Source organism: Diabrotica undecimpunctata, chromosome 2, assembly GCF_040954645.1.
Source record: "Diabrotica undecimpunctata isolate CICGRU chromosome 2, icDiaUnde3, whole genome shotgun sequence".
NCBI lineage: Eukaryota > Metazoa > Arthropoda > Insecta > Coleoptera > Chrysomelidae > Diabrotica > Diabrotica undecimpunctata.
This window is the reverse complement of record NC_092804.1, coordinates 65,198,814-65,214,542: the sequence shown is the minus strand read 5'-3', so window position 1 is coordinate 65,214,542 and position 15,729 is coordinate 65,198,814. Positions and strand designations below refer to the sequence as shown.

The 15,729-nt window shown below is 33.8% G+C and overlaps 1 long non-coding RNA gene across 1 annotated transcript; it reads right to left on the bottom strand.

The window, feature by feature from the left end:
- Positions 1–506: 506 nt before the first annotated feature.
- On the bottom strand, positions 507–2,573 carry LOC140433327 (uncharacterized). Its single transcript, XR_011949923.1, has 2 exons — positions 2,130–2,573; positions 507–700 (listed from the first exon to the last, which is right to left on the bottom strand). It is a non-coding gene; the product is annotated as an uncharacterized lncRNA (long non-coding RNA).
- Positions 2,574–15,729: the final 13,156 nt, after the last annotated feature.

Sequence of the window (15,729 nt, the reverse complement as noted above, 5' to 3'; positions counted from 1 at the left end):
TCGGTCAATTCTTATATACTTGGACTCTATGGTTTGTCATTTGTACACTAAAATTTAAGGCCTGATAGTTCATAATGGAGAGTGCATACTGTCTAAGAATCACATTGAATAATTTGGTTGAACACATTTAAAAATATATTTAAGAAATGGTTTAACTGATTACTTACATCATGTAAAATATTTGAATATTTGTACCATTGTTGACAGCTTTAGATCTCCAAGGTGTGTTATAAAAATATAAAATTTGCAAATTATTATGTTAATGTTAAACTTTAAAAAAGTTCAATTATTTTATTAAAGGTAATATTTGTATTAATAATAACAGTTACAAATATATTTGTAATATTAAAATTACTATTAGTGTTGATTTTTCAGGAACTTGTTTATATTTTACCAATTTAGTTAAAGAAAATACATATATACTATACATTTATATGACCATAGAGTTTTTCATGGTAATATTTGCAATGTTCTTTAAAATGGAAACTTCAATAAAACACTTTACGTAGTGAAAACAATTATTATATTAAAATATTGGTAATACAATATAGAGATATCATACTTTAATTCTGTTGGCTTAATATCTTGGCAACTTCCTTTTCATTTGTGCACTTTGAATTATAGCAAATTAAGCCTGTGTCACAAACAACCTTACTTGGAACTCCCAACAAATGATCATAACTGCACTTATCTCCTTCTTCTAAAAGTTAAAAAAAAATTGCAAAAAATACATTTTATTATAATAATATGATAACTTATATATTTGTATTATTTTTTGTACTTCCATTGTTTTAAACCTTAATAAAAGTGAACTATGTGTATATTGAGAGAATATTAAACTTAAGTGATAATCATGAAAAGATAACTAAGTAATATGAATGGATAAAATGACAACAAATGGAAATAAATGTAACTATATTGCAATATAGACAAAATTACAATAGTGCACAACACATTACAATAGTTACAAGTGCTACAAAAGTAGTAGCATAAGACTTTAGAAAAAAGAGGATCCACAATAAATATAAAAGAAATAAAACATTTAAATGAAAGTTTATGCGATTGTGCAAATAAAAAAAAGAACAGAAGAGATATTGTGAAATATATCAAGGAGCAACAATTGAAATGCTGTGGGCATTTATTTCTGGTACCTCCCATCATACCTTACTAACTTCTGGCCTTTCTTATGTAACTTTTATTGGTAGACAACTCTAAAATATTTGTGAGCCCTTTATAATTTCCCATATAAGCTTATTTCAGCATCATCATCATCAACAGTGCTACTTACTGCCCTAGTTGAGCCTCGACCTTCCTCTATATATTTTACATGTCATTTCTGATAATCAACCATTGTCAGTTGCATATACTTGTCCACACCGTCCATCCTACATATTTCATACTATTGCAAATTTTTCTCCCACTATGTGACAATTATCTATCTCTGTAGCTTACAATGATTTTGCCATTTTCTTTATCTTGTAGCATTGTATCAAGGCGGTGCTTGTTCACATGGCAATGTATTGCAATACACACCTCATGTCAACAATTCTATGTATATTGTATATATCACTATTTATACAGAAAGATAGAATACTGTCAAAACATATAGTATGTTGTGCTTAAATGGGGCATAGTTATATACATATATGTAGAACCTATTATTTAAAGTACAATTTGAATAAATAATTCTAAATTAGTTGTACTAGGTGATTTGTGGTTCTTTGTAAAGGAGTTATAAAGAGACTTATGTTTTTATTTTCTTTAGAAATTATTATTTAAGAATGTGGTTAAGGTATTTTATTGGTTAAGATATTGTAAGCAACATTTTCATCTTCAACAAAGTAAAGTTTGAATTTTTATAAAACAATTGAAAATGTACAAAGTGATAGACATAGATATGGCTTGAAACAGTACTAAATCTAACAATCTACAAAACAATATTATTCTAAAATTGATTGTAATTAGTAAAGTTAGAAAAGTACTCATGTATGTTAGCATCCTCAAGGTAGACACTATCTATAAAGAAATTGAACCTAAAACCTTAACACCTAGAAAAATTAAACTCTACACAAATATTGACTAATTCATATATTTCAATTTCATAAATAAATACAAGAGTATATACTTACTCAACACTGTGAGACATGTATCACAACAATTACATGACCAATGTGAAACAGGTTTTTGTCCTTCTGGACATGAAACCTTTTCACATACTATTTTTTCATCACAAGGTGGACAAACAATGGAGTTTCCAAAATGAATTGTAGATAGTAAAATTAAAAATATACTTCCGGCAATCATGTTTAATATTTTATATTATGTATGTTGTATTTAACTAAGATTCAGAACAAGATTTTAACTTATCTCTATTTATAAGTTTTTGTTTTTACACTATGTGTTATCTTTGTTTATGTATCTATGTGAATTGTTATCTAAATTTACGTAAATGTAATTTCTGAATTATTTTGTATATTACGTTATTTATGTTATTTTTTTATTTTGATAACAAAAACAAACTACAGATTAAAATATTACCTGACAAACCCAATATATCTGACAAGTGACAAATTTAACTCTTCTGTTTTTGCCTTAGACAAGGGTTTTTGCTGTTTAGAACATTCTTCTTCTTTACGTATTGTCTCCTCTCAGAAGTTTGGCAACCACCATAGCGATTCGAATTTTCGATGCATAATATGCTCTGAACAGTTCTTTTGAACTTCAGTTGAACCACGTTCTTTTATTATTTATCCGAAATGTACCTTTTCCTCGGTTTCTTCATCCTTGTATATTCTAAAGCATGCTCACCTGTAACAGTTCGTAGAGCTTACCTATCATATGGCCCAAATATTGCAACGTTTTAATTTTGATAGTGTTTACACCGAGTGTTTAGGACTTCTTCATGTTCTCTCATTCGTATTCAGAGGGTTTTGACATTACACTTATATTACACTTATCAGAAGTCCAAATTTTTTTCAAATACAGTGAAATAATCCTGTAGACTAATAACCTATTTTAGAGATTTTTGTATATTTACCAATGTAGTAAGAGGGTTTTAAAGCTGCTTTCACCCTGCGGCTTTAAAACAGTCTAAGAATGGTAAGGCCACAGGTCCGGACTAAATACCCGTTGAACTTATTAGGGTGATGAGTGGAGTGAGTACGAAGGAGTTAACTGAACTGTTTAACGCCATATATGATTCAGGTAATATCCTAGAGCAGTGATTCTCAACCTGTGGGGCACCCCCCTTGGGCGGCACACTTTTACTACTGAGGGGGCATGAGAATATAAAAAAAACACCAACAAGATTGACCAATTTACTAAAATCATCATCATCATCAGTGGTGCTACAGCTCTAGTTGAGCCTTGACCTTCCCCAGTCTATTTCGCCAGTCGTTTCTGTTCATCGCCAACCGTTGCCAATTTGCCGCGCCGATTTTCCTTGCGTCCTCGTCCACACCGTCCCTCCATCTCAGTCGTGGTCTGCCTCTACTCCTATTTCCCACTGGGACCGATAATAGAGTTCGTCTGGGTGGGTAATTTTCATTTGCTCTTGACACATGTCCAGCCCATCTAAGCCTACCTATTTTTATGAAGGATATTACATCTCTACCATTTACTATTTTTTTATACTTCTCGTACAATTCGAAATTATATCGCCTTCTCCAAATACCATTCTCACAGAATGCGCCCATTATTCTTCTTAGTATCTTCCTTTCGAAGACGAGCAGAAGATTTGCGTCTGTTTTGGAGATGGTCCATGTTTCTGACCCATATGTCAGCACTGGTAGGATGAGTGTTCTATATATTATTAGTTTGGTTTTCTGGCTTAAATTTCTGTTTTTTAGCTGCTTGCTTAGTCCAAAATAACATTTGTTTGCTAGCAGTACCCTCCGTTTTACTTCTTCAGATGTGTCATTATCGTTTGTTATGAGAGAACCCAAATATGTAAACTTATTTACTACCTCAAAATTATATTGGTCTATACTGAAGTTTTCTTCGGCGTTTCTATCTCTGTTATTTGGAATAGATGCTAACATTTTGGTTTTTTCCTCGTTTATTTTAAGGCCCATATTTTGTGCGGCTGTCAAGAAGGTGGAAGTCATCTCTTTAAGTCCTCGTGTAGTACGTGCGATCAAATCCAGATCGTCAGCGTAAGCCATAATCTGCGTTGATTTATTAAAGATTGTTCCCCTATTGTGTAACTCGGCATCTCTTATAGTCTTTTCTAACGCTATATTAAAGAGAAGGCACGCCAGCGCGTCTCCCTGCCGTAACCCTGCATATGTTTCAAACGCTTGTGACATATCGCCTTGTATTTGCACTCTGCAGATCACTTTACTCATAGTTGTTTTTACGAGCCTTATTAATTTATGGGGAATGTTAAGTTCATTCATGGCTTCGTATAATTTACCTCTTAGGACGCTATCATACGCTGACTTAAAGTCCACAAAGAGATGGAACGTGAATTTACTAAAATCACTGAATACTAAATTATCAACAAGTTTAATGTATATTAGTGACTTCCTTGGGCCTGTTTTGCAGAGCAAAGTTTATCAAAACAGGGTGTAATATTAGAAATAGACGCTCTCAGTTCTTTTTCTATATTTAGCTGCGATCTATATTTGGTCTTCAAAGCAGCCATCGCGGAAAATCCTGTTTCGTAAAGGTAAGATGTTGACAATGGGAATAGTAGGTATACGGAAGCCTCTGGTTTTCAGCGCAGAAAACTCTCTCAGTTCTTTTTCTATATTTAGCTGCGATCTATATTTGGTCTTCAAAGCAGCCATCGCGGAAAATCCTGTTTCGTAAAGGTAAGATGTTGACAATGGGAATAGTAAGTATACGGAAGCCTCTGGTTTTCAGCGGAGAAAACTCATAATTTATCCTGACCAAAATTAAAAGAGGAATTTATTATTAAACTGTCTGTTGATTTTGGAATTTGCCGTGAAGTCTATGAAGGTTTCTTCTTCGACAGTGGAGATCCCTTCAGGTGTAATTTGAAATGGATTCCTAACCCACTCATAACTAAGTAGGTATTTGTCGGTCGTCGGCAAAAAACCATCTTAAATCTCAAAATTTTTTGTCAGCATCGCTAAATGATTTTCAATGGTTAAAAAAACAACTTTCACGTGTTGTTCTTCAACCTTGTAAGTTTTAATATATTCATCCACATTTGCAAACATTTCTAGGTTTTTCTGCTTTAAATTTCTGCTCCACAATTCCAGTTTTCTACAACAAGCATTAACTTTATGACTCATATCCAATATATGTGTACTGCATTGGCTTCTTGAAGCTGAAGGTTGAGGCCAGGAGATATTTCTTTGAAAGCCAGAGCTTCCCTGTGATGATACAGTGTGTCCATATACACATTGGAGACTTTTGTTTCACAAGCGTTTGTAGACTTTGAAATTTTCCGGACATCGCAAGAGTACCATCGCTCAGTGGCGGATCCAGCACTTTTTGTCGGGGGGGAAGGGGGGCGGGATCATAGGTCTTGAGAGGGATTTTGATAGAGGATTTAGATTTTTGCACCTTTCAGTGGCTGATCCCCACAAATTAGGGGGGGCCATGGGTCTTGAGAGTGATTTTTATATAGGATTTAGATTTTTGCACCTTTTAGTGGCTGATCCCCAGAAATTTTTTGTCGGGGAGGGGAGTCATGGGTCTTGGGGGTAATTTTAATATAGGATTTAGATTTTTGTGCACATTTACGATTGATATGATTTGTTGTAAAATCATTATTTTAAGCGACTAAATTACTATATAACTTGGTTTAGTATATTAAGTTATAAACCAATGAGAAGGTATTAAAACCCAAATATCCACCGGGTGCAAAAAAAATAATTTTAACCCAATATGACAGTAAAATCAAGTGTACAAGACTATTAAACCAAATGAAAGTTATTAAAATACATACTGAAAACCAAGGACTGTCGATTTAAACTAGGTATTTTAAAGACAATTAATTTAAACTCAACTATCCTATGGCTACAAAATCAAGAAAAAACCAAGGATAAATAAGTATAAATCAAAGTTAAGTTACTTAAATGAAATACCTACCTTAATGTAAGTGTAAACATTAAAGAATGTATTAAACATTCCTAATCAACTCTATCCTATCGTTGTATATCCGATATTAATTTGTGAAAACATTCATTTATTCCTTATTGCTATACAGAGTGGAAACACGGACTCTCAGAATTACAAGTATGAGCCGTATAAATGCCTTTGAAATGTGTGTTTTTCGAAGGATGCTGAAGATTTCGTGGACAGAGCACGTGACCAACAACGAGGTGCTGAGAAGAATGAGGACTAAGAGAGAACTCCTAAATATTGTAAACAGCAGAAGAAAAACGAGTTATCTAAGATATATTTACAGAGGAGAAAAATATAACTTTTTACGACTCATAATGGAAGGGAAAGTAGAAGGAAAAAGAGGGCTGAAGAATGTAAGAGACTGGACAGGCATAGACACACATTCGATACTAAGAACAGCTCAAGATTGAGAGAAATTTGATGTAATTATAGCCACCTAATGAAGAAAGAACCTTAAGAAGAAGTGTAAACAGCATTTTATTTAAATTAATTTATTGATCAAATAACAATCTATTGATTTTAAGAATAGTTATTTCTATAATTAGGCATATTAGGCTACAAGTAAGTGAATTTTTTTACTCGGTATTGAAATTTTTCTCACGAATTGTCAGCAACAGCAGGCAACAAGTAGTAAATAAAAGTTCAGTAATTAAAAATACTATAAGAATAAGATAAGAAAATTGTTTTCGCCTATTCGATTTAGCAAATCGCATGTTGATTACTTCAACATCTAGAGAAATTTCAGGATGCACATTGATGAATACTAAACCAGTTAACCTTTCCTCCGAAGTTCTATTTCTAAGCCAAGTCTTTAGACGCTTTAGACGTAGAAAAACTACGCTCTGCTGTTGCTGCACTGACTGGCAGTGTAATTAATATTTGCAGAAATATTCTGATATTTGGATACATATGAATGTCGCAGTTTGCTAATACTTCGAAAATAGAATAAGGACGTTTTCCATTATTTTGTACGACTCTATTCCACTTTTGAATCCACAGTGAAAACTCTTGTTCTAGTGGAATATGCAGTAGATGGTCCAATAATATACTGAAAGGTGTCAACAATTTTTTTTAATGCAACTTTATCTTCTGGTGTGTTATCAGTTTTAGGTAAAACAACTCGAAGATTAAATAGATTAATAACTTCCGATGAAAGTCGTTCTTCTAAATCAAGGTTAAGATATTGACTAAAATCGATAAATAAATCTTCAGAAATATTCTTCGCAAGAGTTAGCAGGTAGGTTTTGACGACAGGCTTGACGAGAAACTATACGAGGCATCTTCAATTCAATGTTTAGTTGTTCAGCTATTTCCTTTACTTCATATTAATGCCATCTCTATCGTGATATTGAAGACTCTTAAAAAGTCCAAATTATTTATTCATTTTTTACATATATACTCACAAAAACCTATGATATATTTAATATAGATATGAATTATTATTGACTGTTTTTATACACATTCAAATCAATTTTAAAATGACTATAATACGTAGGACATAGAAAGGATATACATAATTACTTTAACTGTAATTTGAAATTTTCCGGACATCGCAAGAGCACCATCGCTCAGTGGCGGATCCAGCACTTTTTGTCGGGGGGGGGGGGATTATAGGTCTTGAGAGTGATTTTGATAGAGGATTTAGATTTTTGCACCTTTCAGTGGCTGATCCCCAGAAATTTTTTGTCGGGGAGGGGAGTCATGGGTCTTGGGGGTGATTTTAATATAGGATTTAGATTTTTGTGCACATTTACGATTGATATGATTTGTTGTAAAATCATTATTTTAAGCGACTAAATTACTATATAAATTATAACTTAATATACTAAACCAATGAGTAGTTATTAAAACCCAAATATCCCCCGGGTGTAAAAAAAATAATTTAAACCCAATATGACAGTAAAATCAAGTGTACAAGACTATTAAACCAAATGAAAGTTATTAAAATACATACTGAAAACCAAGGACTGTCGATTTAAACTAGGTATTTTAAAGACAATTAATTTAAACTCACCTATCCTATGGCTACAAAATCAAGAAAAAACCAAGGATAAATAAGTATAAATCAAAGTTAAGTTACTTAAATGAAATACCTACCTTAATGTAAGTGTAAACATTAAAGAATGTATTAAACATTCCTAATCAACTCTATCCTATCGTTGTATATCCGATATTAATTTGTGAAAACATTCATTTATTCCTTATTGCTATACGGAGTGGAAACACGGACTCTCAGAATTACAAGTATGAGCCGTATAAATGCCTTTGAAATGTGTGTTTTTCGAAGGATGCTGAAGATTTCGTGGACAGAGCACGTGACCAACAACGAGGTGCTGAGAAGAATGAGGACTAAGAGAGAACTCCTAAATATTGTAAACAGCAGAAGAAAAACGAGTTATCTAAGATATATTTACAGAGGAGAAAAATATAACTTTTTACGACTCATAATGGAAGGGAAAGTAGAAGGAAAAAGAGGTCCAGGGAGAAGAAAATGCTCCTGGCTGAAGAATGTAAGAGACTGGACAGGCATAGACACACATTCGATACTAAGAACAGCTCAAGATTGAGAGAAATTTGATGTAATTATAGCCACGTAATGAAGAAGGAACCTTAAGAAGAAGTGTAAACAGCATTTTATTTAAATTAATTTATTGATCAAATAACAATCTATTGATTTTAAGAATAGTTATTTCTATAATTAGGCATATTAGGCTATAAGTAAGTGATTTTTTTTACTCGGTATTGAAATTTTTCTCACGAATTGTCAGCAACAGCAGGCAATAAGTAGTAAATAAAAGTTCAGTAATTAAAAATACTATAAGAATAAGATAAGAAAATTGTTTTCGCCTATTCGATTTAGCAAATCGCATGTTGATTACTTCAACATCTAGAGAAATTTCAGGATGCACATTGATGAATACTAAACCAGTTAACCTTTCCTCCGAAGTTCTATTTGTAAGCCAAGTCTTTAGACGCTTTAGACGTAGAAAAACTACGCTCTGCTGTTGCTGCACTGACTGGCAGTGTAATTTTTTTTTTTTTTTTTTTTTTTTTTTTTTTTTTTTTTTTTTTTTTTTTTTTTTTTTTTTTGGCATAGACTTTTAGTCATTCAGCCAGACTCAACATGGTAAAAAAAAGGCAGTGTAATTAATATTTGCAGAAATATTCTGATATTTGGATACATATAAATATCGCAGTTTTCTAATACTTCGAAAATAAAATAAGAACGTTTTCCATTATTTTGCACGACTCTATTCCACTTTTAAATCCACAGTGAAAACTCTTGTTCTAGTGTAATATGCAGTAGATGGTCCAATAATATACTGAAAGGTGTCAACAATTTTTTTTTAATGCAACTTTATCTTCTGGTGTGTTATCAGTTTTAAGTAAAACAACTCGAAGATTAAATAGATTTATAACTTCCGATGAAAGTCGTTCTTCTAAATCAAGGTTAAGATATTGACTAAAATCGATAAATAAATCTTCAGAAATATTCTTCGCAAGAGTTAGCAGGTAGGTTTTGACGGCAGGCTTGACGAGAAACTATACGAGGCATCTTCAATTCAATGTTTAGTTGTTCAGCTATTTCCTTTACTTCATATTAATGCCATCTCTATCGTGATATTGAAGACTCTTAAAAAGTCCAAATTATTTATTCATTTTATACATATATACTCACAAAAAGCTATGATATATTTAATATAGATATGAATTATTATTGACTGTTTTTATACACATTCAAATCAATTTTAAAATGACTATAATACGTAGGACATAGAAAGGATATACATAATTACTTTAACTGTATCCTCCAGAGGGTCATGTGTAGGCTCATTATTATTTAAAGAAGAAGTATTAGTTCTCATATCATCAATATTAGTATTGTCTATTGTTTTACCTGATCTTGGCGTAAAATAATCCTCAATTCTACGTCTTTTCATTTTTAAATAGTGAATTAAGTAATTTTACAGAATTCTCAATATGTACTGTTAAATTATTATCACCAGATCACTATTTTATTTGTATTCACTAACATATCAGACATAGCTAAGAGCTAATGCAACAACAATATTCACTTTGATATTTATTATAGATAAATTATAAAATGTACCTACCAAACAGTCTCAACAAATATAATACATTTTCAAATTGCAAACAACCAATTCGTAGACAAAACTGAAGACAAGAAATACCTAACACAAAATAAAAATGTGCTGATTTTCTTACGAAAAGTCATGTTATGTACATTGAATGAGCAATAATGTGTGGGAGGTAATTCTATCTCATCGATAATCGAACTATTCTCTGGCCCTCAAATGACGAATTGACAAAATTTGAAAATCGCCTAACTCTGAATTCGCAGAAGTCGGGGTAGCGTTAGTGGAGGTATTACTGTATTCAGAATTGTTCATTTTTTTTAAAAGTGCAATGTAAAAAGGCTTCCGCATTCTACACCCAGCCGTAGAATAAACGAGTTTGAATCGTTTAAACTCTTGACTTCCTGCTTATAGGGTTGATGGGTTTTAAATTATTTTTTTTCAGGATTATTTGATTGATATTTATCTTCGTTTATATAATCATTTAAGATAGAAAATAATGGAAGCGATGTTGCTTATAAGACTGGCATACGGTCGTGTAAGACCTAACTATGAAGATAGATTATCCGTGGCTCACCTTACGACATTCGAGCAGCGACGTCTTCGAGGTGATCTAATTATGTCCTTCCGTATTTTAAAACATAATTTTGGGAACCTAAGCACCATATTCACTTTGAATCAAGACGAAAGATTAAGAGGCCATCGATACAAATTAAAAAGGGAACAAACTACTGCAAGGTCCAGGGTGAACTTCTTGCCAAATAGATTCTTTAATATCTGGAACAATTTGGATCAAGACACCATATCGGCAACTAGTGTTAACATCTTTAAAAATAAACTTGATAGTGGTTCGGACATAAACAGGCGGACAGACAATCGAGAATGTTCAAAATATCGAAACATCTCGCGAAGAAAAGCGATCGGTCCCGTTTCGTTGTTGCCACATATCAATAAATTTATTTATTCTCGGTAATATGGTAATTACAGTAAGATTTTACTGTAAGTTTTTTGTCAAAATACTCAAGGTACATTGTTGTTGCATAGATATATTGTTATTGTAGGAGAGTGGGCGCGGTGAAAATAATTATGGAAAATGGGGTCGCAAATGGTAAAAGGTTGAGAAACGCTGTCATAGAGGAATGGCTATTGTCAACATTTGTAACACTACCAAAAAAAAACTGCGTAAACGTGCGAAGATTTCCGAACTATCAGCCTTATGGGTCATGCACTTACGATATTTCTTTAAATCACACATGCCAGAATTTACAAGGAATGCGAAGAAAATGTCGGTGAAATGCAATTTGGATTCCGCAATGCCATGAATACACGTAAAGCACCTTTCACCTTACAAGTCCTACTTCAGAGATGCCGCAATGTCAGTTATGATGTCTATATTTGTTTTATTGACTACGCCAAGGCATTTGACCGTTGTCAGCACCAAAAGATGGTCACCGCCCTACAAAGAGTAGGATTTGATGAGAAGGACATTCAGATCATCATGAATTTATACTGGAACCAGCGTGCTCAAGTCAAGGTCGAAGACCAGCTGACCGACCAAGTGAAGATCATGCGAGGAGTCAGGCAAGGCTGTGTGCTCTCGCCGACTCTTTTCAATATATACTCTAAGGAAATTTTTACTGGAACCCTCACAAACCTAGAGATGGGAATCCGAGGGAATGGTAAATACATCAATAACATCCACTACGCCGACGACACTGTGTTACTAGCAACCAGCCTAAATGATCTACAAGCCTTACTAGACCGAGTAAGAACTGTGAGCGTAACATACGGACTAGACCTTAATATTAAGAAAACTAAATTCATGGTTGTCAGCCGTGCAAATTTAGATCCCGGGGCACTAATGGCAGGCAGCGAAACGATCCAGAGAGTCGACAGATACACTTACCTCGGAACTACCCTCAACTCACAATAAGACTACTTTCAAGAGGTTAGATCCATAATTGAAATACCACGGCCTACATTTATCAAGTTGAGATCCTTGCTGTGCTGCAGTGATCTCAGTTTGGGAACCAAGATGCGGATACTGAGGTGCTAAGAAAAAGAAGAAAAAGAAGTGCTTAATTTAGTAAAACAACGTAAGCTTGAGTACCTCGGCCACGTAAAGTATTTGGCAGGAGAGGACCAGGACGCCGTCGTATCTCGTGGTTGAAAAACCTCCGACAATGGTTTGGGAAGACCTCCGCGGAGCTGTTTCGCAGAGCAGTCAACAAAACCATGATAGCCTTGATGATCGCCAACATCCGGACCGGATAAGGCACTGAAGAAGAAGAAGAAGAAGAAGTAAGAGGGTAGTACGACCTCTAAAAACCTAAAAGGGTCTAGCCGGTTAAGATAGTGAAAAATGATCATAGCAATAATCCAAAAATAAAAATACAGTGTTGTTCTACACCAAAAAGAATTTGAGTAAAAATTTTTTTAGACCGCTAGCCCTCTATGCTAGGTGCTAACCCCATAGATGTATATATTGCCATAGACCTAGAAGTCTGTAGAGCTAAATGACGACACCATCTTTGTTTTCGTTGTTAGTTGTGTCTCTATTTTAGATCAAGTAAGTATAGCAGTATCTGTTTTTGGTCGGGAGAGAGCGAGTGAGAAGTTTTAACGCGATAGAAAGAGAAAGACAGATCAAACAATCGCAAAACATGTTGTCGTCGCTGCTCGTTGCTAGTGTTAATCTCGTCAGCATCGAGTTAGAATCTAACTCAACCTTAGATTTTTACTCGATGCTCGTCAGTCTATGTTAATCATTGATAGTCAAGATAGACTGACTGCTGGAATACAATCGCGTTCCTCCAGTGCGACAGATAAAACTGACACAAGGCAGTCTCGCATCTCTGTCTAATGGGTCGGGTTTATCGACCATATCGGTCATTTTTCAAGTTTATTTATACGAATATATTTTTTAATTTTTCTATTCAAAAAAGAGTGTTTACAAAATAATCAAGTGATTTCTTATTACGGCTCGTTAGGGAGATAAAATGACTATAAAGTTTATTAATGTATACAGAGAATGTAAGTGCCTATGGAATACCACTAAATTAGCAATGTACAAAAATAAATTCGTCATAATAATGCATACTCCCAAATTCAAGAGGAAATAGGTGAACGTATTACTATAAAGGATAAATCGTAGAATTTAATACTCTATCGGCAAAATGCCTCCAGAGATGTATATGAAAAATCCAAGAAATATTTTCAATTTATGGCTGGGATCGCATCCTTCATATATGGGTATCTTTTTTTATATTTTGTTCTCAATTTTCCGAAGCAGTTCCTGATTTAAATGATGCTCAGTCAGGCTTTAGAGCTAATAGAAGCACGATAGACAATCTGGTTCTTCTTCAATCAGAAATTTCTCAAGCCATAACAAATAAGAGCGATGTTGTCGCTGTAGCCTTGAATACTGTATCTAAAGCTTCCATCAGTAAAAAACTTAAAGAAGTTAATCTTTCCGGAAATATCTTATCACTTATATGTAATTTTATAACTAACACATCCTTTGAAGTTGCTGAAAATGGAAAAACATCTGCATCACTTAATCTTCAAACGGTGTACCACAATGCTCAGTTCTGAGCACTACCTTGTTTTTTCTCAGTAAAAATAACATGGATTTCTTCGTTCCTTTTCCAGTAAAATATGTGATATATGCGGAAAACCTAATCATATTTTGCCAAGGAAAAGTCACTAAAACTTATATGTTAAAATATGTTCTTTACTTCAGAACATATTAGATAGGATTTATAATTGGTCGACAGGTATTGATTTCAAATTTCACCCTCCAAATCTAGAGTTATCTAATTTAGTAGAAGATATAGTTGCCATTCATCTGTTATTTACCTAAATGAAGTTCCACTCAAAACGACTTACATGAAGATATCACATTCAAAACACTAAAAGCAACTGATTAACCAGAATAAACATTTTAAAAACTGTAGCCCACCACCAATAGGGAGCTGAAGAAAAAATCTTATTGAGAGTCTACAGAACTCTTATTCGCTTGAGATTCGATTATGGCAGCATGCTCTACATGACCACCTGCAATCCTTATCTCAAATCTCTAAATTCAATACAAACTACCTCTTTACGTATAATGTCTAGGTGCATTTAGATCTAGTCCCGCTAAACGCATGTGCATTGAATCTTTCAATCCTCACCTTTTCATATTACATCAGCTTCTACTGTCTTTTTATTTTACTAGAGTTTCTGCCAATCGCCAATTCAAAAAATCCAGTAACCAAGCTAATCAATATTATCCATCAAGTTCCTGAAAATAGAGATCGATCTGTGTACTCTTTCACAATTAGTAAAACCTTTGTTAGCAAATATATACCTGGCAATAACCACCCCCATCAGTATCTCCAATATTCCTCCATGGACTAAAATGTACCTACTTTCAATACCAGCCTAACTCGACGTAAAAAAGAAGAAACTCCTAGGCGTCTTCTCGGACCATTGTTTCAAGAAGAAATAAATACCAAACAATACAACCAAATTCTATACACATACGACCGAAAAATGGAGAAAATACTGGCTATACTGTCTGTACCGAAAATACAACTTTAGCTGTATACAGATTTCCAGCCACTTGCAGTATTCATACTGCAGAATTATATGGAATACCTAAAACTCTTGAAAGAACTCTACCTAATTGCAAATCTCTAGCAATATGCACTGATTCTCTTCCTTCAATTCAGTCCATTACTAACATATACTCATTAAATCCGATAGTCCAAAAAATTCGACATATCTGTCATCAATATCACACTAGAGGAACATCAATAACCATTCTTTGGACCCCATCTTATGTGGGAGTCAGTAGAAATGAATCCGTGGATATCGCAGCAAGAAAAGCAAGGTGTTCTGACTTAAGCCTAGAAAAAATTCAACTTCATCACGATCTAACAGCAACTATAAAACACGAAACTCTGAAAACATAGCAACTCACTGGAATGGACAAAACACAAAACTGTGTATGATTACTGTTTACTCATCTTCTTCTTAGATTCAAGAATGCACTTTTTGCCTTTCCGATGTGACATTTAATCTCTTGGGTATTGTCCCACGACTCATTGATTATAGTTCCCAAGTAGTTGTACTGTGAGACACGTTCAATTCTTATTTTGTTGACATACAGATTTGCTCCAGTTATGTTTTCCTTGGTGATGATCATTAGCTTGGTTTTGCTGGTGTTTATATCTAGTCTATCTGTTCTATTTGTTTCCGTTATTTTGTTCATTAAGTTTTGCAGCCCTTCCATGGTATTGAAAAACACTATTCTATTATCTGCATACTGCAGGTTATTGAGCTTGACTCCATTTATTGAGATGCCTTCATCAATATCTTTTAGAGCCTCTTCAAAAATGTGCTCATGTGTGAGTACAGATTGAATATCAGTGGTGAAATTATGCACCCCTGTTTCATCCCCCTTAAGATTTTGATCTGATCTGTATATTCTCCATCTGCTCGGAGCACCGCTGATTGATTCCAATACAGGTTAGCTATTATTTTTAAG